The sequence below is a fragment of the Leptonychotes weddellii genome, unplaced genomic scaffold, assembly GCF_054177405.1.
Source record: "Leptonychotes weddellii isolate Sample4059 unplaced genomic scaffold, ASM5417740v2 HiC_scaffold_7061, whole genome shotgun sequence".
NCBI lineage: Eukaryota > Metazoa > Chordata > Mammalia > Carnivora > Phocidae > Leptonychotes > Leptonychotes weddellii.
Genome location: NW_028040170.1, coordinates 1 through 9423, shown reverse-complemented (window position 1 = coordinate 9423; position 9423 = coordinate 1). Strand labels below are relative to the sequence as shown.

General features: G+C 37.2%; 1 pseudogene across 1 annotated transcript; it reads right to left on the bottom strand.

The window, feature by feature from the left end:
• Positions 1-639: 639 nt before the first annotated feature.
• On the bottom strand, positions 640-9417 carry LOC145719774 (small ribosomal subunit protein uS3 pseudogene; annotated as a pseudogene). Its single transcript, XR_014142600.1, has 3 exons — positions 8904-9417; positions 7440-7560; positions 640-6530 (listed from the first exon to the last, which is right to left on the bottom strand). The product of XR_014142600.1 is annotated as a small ribosomal subunit protein uS3 pseudogene (transcript).
• Positions 9418-9423: the final 6 nt, after the last annotated feature.

Genomic DNA, 9423 nt, shown 5'->3' with positions numbered 1-9423 from the left:
ACTTATGCACTAGGAACTACTATATTGATACTTTATATTTTTTCTATTATATTTGTTATAAACTATTTTCAATTCTACAGTAATTTCTTACTAAAAAAAGTTTTTGCTAAAAATTTCACTCCGTTTTGTCATATATTTTAAATTTATATGCTATAAACGATTTTTCTAGGTCAGAGATCAGCAAACAAGGACATGCCACCTCTTATTTGCAAATAAAGTTTTCCAGGAAGTCAAGGTAGTTTGATTTATAATATGGCTGATCTGACGCTACAAGGGCAGAGTTGAGTGGCTGTGACAGATACTGGCCCACAAAATCTAATATATTTACTGTCTAGCCCTTTGCTGAAAAGGTTGGTGCTCTCCTATTTAGATAGGAAATTACCTCTTAAAGTGATGAAAATAAGAGAATTTTATATTTATTTTTTTGTTTTTATTTTTATTTTTTTTAAAAGATTTTATTTATTTATTTGAGAGACAGAGAATGAGAGAGAACACATGAGAGGGGATAGGGTCAGAGGGCAAAGCAGACTCCCTGCTGAGCAGGTAGCCCGATGCGGGACTCGATCCAGGGACTCCAGGATCATGACCTGAGCCGAAGGCAGTCGCTTAACCAACTGAGCCACCCAGGCGCTCTATTTTTTTGTTTTTAAACCATTCTGGCCTGTTTGTTTCCTTTTGAAGACCCTGCAAGTTTCTGTCAAGTACTTTTGCCTAAAGAACTTTAACTTTCGTATAGCACAGGTCTGCTGACAATGAATTTTCTCAGCTTTTGTTCTGAAAAGCTATTTCACGTTCATTTTTGAAAGATATATTTGCTAGGTATATTATTTGGGTTGACTTTTTTTTTTCCCCCCTCTTAGGACTTTAAAAGTGCCGCTCCACTGTCTTCTGGCTTGCACCATTTCTGGTAAAATGTCAGCTGTAATTTTTTATCTTTGTTCCTCTGTGTTTTTTGTTTTTTTTTTTTAATGAGCATTATATTTATTGTCTATGTGCAATACAGATTTCCTTATACATGAAGTAAAGAAAACCATTTTAAATATGTCCCTCTCTAAACCTATAAACCCAAACTGCAGTGAATTAATCAAGGTGCTGTCCTGTTAGCAATCAGCCTTCACCATTGCCACAGTTACCTCCCCACAGGATATCCCTCTGGTTAAATTTGCGTAGGTCCTCCTATTCTGGCTCTTGCCTCACAATCACAGTTGAAACCAAGGATTTCAGGGAAAACATAGGAGTATCATGAGCCAGGCAGCCGTAAGAATAAATGAAGTCATGTTCCCTTTGGGCAACAGAATCCTCAGTTCAAATAGTGAATGTACAGTCTGTTCAGGCCATGTGTCTTTTTCAAAGATTTTATTAAGGGTCTTCACAGAGTAATAGCCAGACTCCAGATCCAGCTGCCAAGGAGACTGTGGGTCTGGCTGTGGCTTCCCACTCTTCTGTTCCAAGATGGGGGTGGTGGACAATATCTCATCTTTGGGTTCCACAATGCTCACATGGTCAGGTGGGGGCTTCTTAGGGCCAGTCTTACCACTTGGATCCCGGGGAAGCATGATCTTCATTTTGATGCTCAGCACACCCCGTCTGAGCAGCATATGGTACACAGTAGTGTCAACATAATAGTTAACAGGGTCCCCACTGTGAATCATCAGGCCATCCACAAGCTTCATGGATTTAACCCTCTGTCCTTAGAGTTTCCCAGACAACCATGACCTCACAGCCTTTGCCCCACTCTCCATGATGGACCACAGCACACCACACCACGGCAGGCCCTCTACACAGCAAGGCTTCCTAGGAGTTTGTAACAGAGACTCTGCCTGGATAATAGCACACAGACCTCTTGTGGCCACCTTTTCAGCATAAAGCTCCACATTGCCCTCAGGGAAGTCAAACCTCTTCTGAACCACAGCGGTCAATTCCTGGATTAGCCAGCCCTCCTCAGCAAGAACATGCTGCATCCTGGTGGCTAAGTTAATGATTTCAGTCCTGGTTAGTGTAACTTGGACGTCCACTCCAGAGTAGTTAGCCCCCAAGTCAGAAACTCATGCAGTTCAGCTTTGAAGATGCCACTGGTGACAAACTTCCTCTTCTTAGAAATCTTTACCACCATCCTGCCACTGTGCGGCACGGAAAGAAAAAAGTCCTCTGTGTCTTGTTAAAATTTTCTGGCTGTCTTCAAGACTTCTTCATTATGTTTGGTTTTCAATAGTTTATATTTTTTTAAGATTTTATTTATTTGAGAGTGAGACTGAGAGAGAGAGCATGACTGGTGGGGAGGGTGGGGCAGAGGAAGAGGGACAAGCAGACTCCCCACTGAGCAGGGAGCCTGACACGGGGCTCAATCCCCAGGACCCCAGGATCATGGGCTGAGCTGAAGGCAGACGCTTAACCAACTGAGCCACCCAGGTGCCCCTGGTTTTCAGTAGTTTAACTATGATGTGTATAGGTGTGTTTTCTTTTATTACTACTCCCTATTATTATTATTATTATTATTAGCGTACTTGGGACTGTCTGAGCTTCTTCTTCTTTGACCTGTAATATGATCTTGTTTATTTTTAAAAAATTTTGGCCATTATCTATTTAAATATTTTTTTTCCTGTTCTGTTCTTGTTCTCTTTTCTTTGTGAGACACCAATTTATTTATGTTATACCATCTTTTATTTTCCCATCTTAAGATATTCTGTTTGACCTCTCTTTATCTTTTATTTCAGTTTAAATAATTTATACTGAACTATCTTCAAGTTGATCCCTATTTCCTCAGCTGTGTTGAGTCTACTGATCACCCTGAGTAAATACTTCATCTCTGATACCATTGTTTTTTCTAATTTCCCTTCCTCAGTTATAGAACCCTTTCACTCTCTGGACAAATAGAAGTATCTTCAAACTCTTTATGGTTTCCATCTTTCTGCCAAAATTCCTCCTCTGGTTCATTCAAGTTATCTACTTTTTCCACTAAATCCTTTAACATACCAATAATAATTAGTTTAAAGTCCCTGATAGTTCCAATATCTGGGTCTCCTTTCTGTTGATCCCTCAACAATGTGCCAGTTCTCCCTTGCTCTGTTTATGTCCAATAATTTTTGACTGAATGCTAGGCACGGTGTACAGAATAGCAGAGACTGAGATAATTATTATTTATACTTGGAACACAGCATGTATATTCTGTCAAGCCATTAGTGTGGACAGGTTAAGTCAACTTAGAAAGGAACTGAGCTTGGTACAGATTTTACTGTTGTTTTAGTTACCTTTAGCACACCACAGTTTTCAAATTCTTCTAATGGTGGACCTACCATTATCTTGTGCAAAAGAAGAGAGATGAAGAGCTGGAGAGTTTTTCTCAATTTACCTGTTTTCCTCTCAGCTTTCAACCATTTCTGCATACCTCTACCACATAGGGATTTCTCTATATTCTTCTTTTTTTTAATGCTCAGTTAGTCACTGTATAGTTCATAATTAGTTTCTGATGTAGTGTTCAATGATTCATTAGTTAAGTATAACACCCATGGATTTCTCTATATTCTTGACCTTCCCCCAGCCGTAGAAAGCTTTTGTCTGTTACTTGGTGGTAGGGCAAGTAGGATTTTCAGTTGTCCCTGTCCAGCCTCAGTATTAGGTAGGCCCTGTGCACCAAAGGGTTCCTCCCTGCAGAAGCAGAAAGGTTTTGCTTCTAATCTCCCCCCAGAAATTTATGAAATAAGGCTTTTTGCCCCTCCCTCACTGGTTTGAGGCTTAAAGGAATCTGAGTAAATGAGAGGGGCCTTGCACCTATCTCCCAGGTGCCACAGATTACCTCTTTCACCTCTTCACCACCAAAATGACTTCTCAGGTCTCTGCCTTGCTCCCTGTGGAGTTCCAGGGAAATGTATTTGCAAGCATGTATGAACTCCCCTTTCATCTGGGGCCCTCAGGTACTCCAAAGTAGTTCATACTGAGTCTTTAACAATCAATTAAAACTTTTTCGATTTCTTTTTTTTTAATATTTTATTTATTTATTTGACAGAGAGAGACACAGTGTGAGAGGGAACACAGGCAGGGGGAGTGGGAGAGGGAGAAGCAGGCTTCCTGCAGAGCAGAGAGCCTGATGCGAGGCTCAATCCCAGGACCCTGGGATCATGACCCTAGCCGAAGGCAGACGCTTAATGACTGAGCCACCCAGGTGCCCCCGTCAATTTCTTCTTATCCACTTTTATGGAAGCCATTTCTTTCTCTCATGCTCTGCCAAAGGTCAAAGAATTAACGACCCATTCTATGGGGGCAATGGGGTGTGCAATTCTTTGGAATTTAGGTTACTTGGCTGCTTTGCAAGCTGAGCTCTCTGATGGGCTCAGAGAAATTATGATTTTGTAGATCATCCAGCTTGTTATTGTAGATAAGAATGGGATATTATGTGCCACTCTTTACATGCTGAGTAGAAGTCCCCCTTCCACTTTGATTCACCTTCCTTTTCTGTTTTGGAAAGGTATCACAACTCTTCCAGTCACCCAGAGAAAACCTGGGAAGTATCCCTGACTTCTCTATAACAATGTTGAATATTCAATCAGTCAATAAAGTCTGGATTAGATAAATCACTAATATCTTATTAGAATCCTTTCTATTTTTCTAGTATAACTACTTATCTCACAATGGCCTCTTGTAACGATATTCCTTCAACTAGCTGCCTCCTCCAATCTGCCTTCTTCTCCTTTTTTTGTGTGTGGAATGATTGTATTTTTATTTTCTATTTTTTGGCTTTTAATTTTCATTTTAATTCAGATGGACTTTTTTTTTAGATTTTGTATTTATTTGACAGCAAGGGTATGCACAAGCAGGGGGAGGGGCACAGGGAGAGGGAATCTCAAGCAGACTCTGTGGAATCCAACGTGGGGCTTGATCTCATGACCCTGAAATCATGATCTGAGCTGAAACCAAGAGTTGGACACTTAACTGAGCCACCCAGGTGCCCCTCAAATGAACTTCTTCTAATTAAACCTGACTTTATATCAGACTGCCTCACTACAGTATTGTATTTGACTCTTTACAATCAAGGCCATGATCAGTCTGATCCTATTCTGCCTTCACAGGCTAACTTCCTAAAGGAATACAAGTGTTCTATTTCCATACTGACCCAAACCCTCTTTTTAACACCTGGAAATCTTATAATTCAAGGTCTATTACAAAGGGGACACTTTCTATGAAAAAGCTCCCCTGATCACACAGAGAGAATTCCTCTCTTCCAAATTGTATGCTGCTTTATTTGTATTATAAAAATAACACTTATTATGGACTGGGTATTAAATTGTACACATCTCTTACATCCTTTATAATATTATAAACTCCAAAAAAACAGAGATCAGACCTTATAAACTGTTATATTCTCTTTTAGCTTTCCCACATAATTATTTATCTTGCAAATTAAAACAGCAAAATTAGTAACATGAGTCTTTCTTATAATCCATCCCTGACAAGGTTACTAAAAACTTCTGCCAGCCCAAAAATGTCTGTTGTCTCAAAAAGGAAAAAACACACACTGCAACTATAATTATGCTATCCAAACATTTTCAGAGGAAAACCCAATTAGGATTAGTTTAGAGACCTCCTGGCATAGCCAACCATTTATGCTATTAGAGTTAAACCTATAATGGTAACTCCATACATAGATATACTGAAATTCCTTTATTTAGTTCCATGTAAATCACCCCAAGAGATCCACAAATTTTACCAAGGAAGATCACTGCCACTAATAAAAAGAAATAGCTTATCTACCTTAGTGCCTGATTTGGCAATCATACTCAGGCATTTGCCAAGACGGAAAAGGACAAGTTTCTATTAATCCTTTTCAATAAATAGGGAAAGGTATAATCACACACAGGAAGAAAAAAGAGCAGCTCTAGTATTTTATTCCTTTTTATAATACTACTCTCAAATACATTTTCAAGAAAGAGCTTATAAAAATCCGGTATGCTACTTTAGTGAAAAGCCAGAGTAGGCACTATCTTTACCAATTACCTTCTGCAGCAAGACTATATAGCTGGCGCCAAACTGGAACCTGAACTTAATCTGACTCAGACACCAGACTACATGTCTAAAGCATTATCTTTTTCATATATTCTTGAGAACTTCACAAAATGAAAAATGCTCTTCTTGCTAAAACAAATAAATAATACATCCAACAGGTATCCTTACCAATTTGACACAGATTACCCAACAATTCAACTTCTAGTAATTTAGTATGAGAAAATAATCATATAAGGAAGTTCAGCATAGCATTGTTCATAATAGTAAAACAAAGGAAACAATTTAAAAGTTAACCAATAGGGAATCACTTACACAAAACAAAGTGCAAATAAAGTGGAAAATGTTGATACAAATCTATATATTTATTGACATGAGAAGTTGTTCACAGCATGTTGTTCCAAGAAAATGCGTTATCAAACCATATACACATCTGTGCATGTTCATATGCAGTACTCCTAGAAGGCAGGATTTGGCGCATGTGCCATTATCAATTTATTGCCCCTCAATTCCAAATTCATCCTTCATTGCCTGCTCTGCAAAAATGAAGATGAGCCCTTTATCTATCCTTTTCTTTGCAGAGGACATATGTTTCAAATTTTATCAGCTGGAGAGCAGCTTCTCCCAACACCCCAACCCCTCAGGTGGTTTTGTAGCAGAATGCCTTCAGGGAGACACCTCCTTGTGACTGGCTACCTAGCACACCAGACCCTGGGTTTTGAGCAGGGTTCAACAGCAGAGCAACTTCTCTGTTGTGCAGTAAAACATGGCCACACTCCAACACAGTCTGGATCTCAGTCCCGAGGAGCTTAACACTCTCTCTCAGACCTACAACTTGTGACTGCTCTTTATATCTGCCATTCTTATATTCACTAGAGTTGTTTTTACTTCTTGTCAGCCCACCCCTTGTTACTCTAATTCTGTTATAGTTAATAGTTCTTTATAGTCAGGATTATCTGCTCAAATTATTGTGTGGTTTTCCCAGAAGTGAATGACTGATAAAGGCCAGGGCTTTTTCCCCCTTTTTTACTTTTCAATGTTGTCTGAATTTGTAATAAGCATCTTTTGTATGTGTCATAATTAGAAAAGGCATGTTATTTTTATTTTGGAAAAGCTCAATGCAAAATAAAAAGTACTTTAAGTTTTTCTATTTTAATAGTGCAGAAATATATTTGTGAGATTAAAGTGACTGAAATATAAAGAACATTCATTTGTGTAAGACTGTAGTTGTTCAGTTCTTTTCAATATTATCCAAAATTGTGTTTCTAGGTCATTTTAAGCAGTAGGAAATATTTAGACTGCTTTCTTTTCCTCTTAGCTATGCCATATACTGGTCTTTAGAAATGGGTTATTAATCATGAGGTATCCTAGAGTAATAGGTACTGTGATAGATACTAGTTCCTCAAACACAGCCTCTTTCATTTTACTATTTCAGCCCCTCTTACCATGTTCAAGGATTATCAGTTGGGCTCCAGCTTGTGCATTTCCAACATCATTCTCAGCAATGCATTGATAGAACCCTTCATCTGATTTCACCAGACCCAAAACTTGAAGATTATGTTCCTTCTGAGAAAGAAAAACATAAATAAAATTTTATGATTTGACTGAGGAACATTAGTTCAAAATCTCAAGGATATACCCTTTCTGGGGAGAAAAAATAAGTAAAATTGTATGATTCAGCTACTAAATATTATCTATGTACCTGTTAACTCAATTTTATTGACAAGGTACTGATTTAACTGACTAGAACAGGAAACACGGTAACTAATTAAGAACATAATCCTTATGGAAAGTAATATCCACAGTGTTCGCAGACCTACACCTTTGGTTGGAAAAATATCTGACATACAATACCATGTGACTATAGTAAAAGTCTGAATTTGTGAATTCAAGGCATTTTCTTAAAATTATCTCTAATATCATTAGTTCTAACAGATTAGTCTACAATAAGTTAAATGAGGATGCACAAATACAAGCTTCCCTTAAATTACAAAGAACTATATAAATGTCAAATATTGTTATTAATTTAATATGGTTTTAAGATTTTTAAGAATAATATGAAACTGATAAAAGAGTAAAAATGCTCATTTAGCTGTAACACATTGCTTTTTAATTAGAGTTAAATATACGTGTGAATTACTTTTTGTAACATATGAGATTATGCATTTCAAAATAGAAAATATATTCCTACTAAGAATGAATTACTTATATGAAAAATTTATAAGACATTACATCAGTAACAACCATAATTACTTCTGATTATTTCTATGAATGCCATGTATACACCTTAATATATTAATCCTTATTACCAAAACTTAGATAATTTTATTACTAGGATTTAGATAATGATAATAATAATTGTAGACAATATTTACTAAGCATTTAACCATATATCAAATAAAAAGCAATAATGGCTGAGTATTCTTAAATACATTTAATGCTATTTACTTCTTAAGAATCTTTTTATCTATCATCACAATCGTCCAACCCTGGGTCATACTTCTTTTGAAAGGCCTGGGCATCAGTATATGAAGGACAGATTTCTGTTCTTTGAATGGAGAGCTATGAAGACAACTGGTGCACACACAGCATAATCATTACCAAGAAAATAGTGACAACTGTGTTTAGTAAGAGTACTAGCATGTTTGAGTTGGAATACCAGACTGTTGGTCAGGAGATATGGACGTTATGCTTAGTTCAACTACTGACTTGCTATTTGATCTTATACACCAAAATACATCTAGGCTTAGCTTTCTCATCAGCTAATGAAAAGATTACATTCTATGTGTATTTTCCTATCTTCATCTGCAGTACATAAACTAGTATATATAAGACAACAGATCTCTTAGTGATTACATTTAAAGACATTTAAAGGTTTGGGAGATAAGTGTCCTTTGAAAAATACTTACTACAATCTTAAAGTAATCACTTGGAATAACCATATCCCCATTCTTGACCCACTTCACAGTTGGAGTTGGTTTCCCAGTCACTTCACATTCAAATACAATATCCATTGATTCGTGAGCATATATATTAGTAGGCTGTTTCAGGAATTCAGGTTGGGCTTTAAAACAGAAAGGAAATTAAGATGTTAATAAAAATAAAAATAGTTGTTCATATTTCAAGCACTTTTTTAAAATTTTAGAATTTACAGGATTTTTGCTTATTATTTGAGGCTTTCACATATTTTTACAAAAGCATATAACATATATTTAAAATATATGTTAGGGAGGAGGGAAGGAGCAAGATGGCGAAGGAGTAGGAGACCTAAATTTCGTCTGGTCCCAGGAATTCAGCAAGACAGGGATCAAACCATTCTGGACACCTACAAACTCAACAGGAGATTGAAGAAAAGAATAGCAGCAACTCTCTGAACAGAAAAGCGACTACTTCTGGAAGGTAGGACGTGGGGAGAAGTGAATCCGAGGC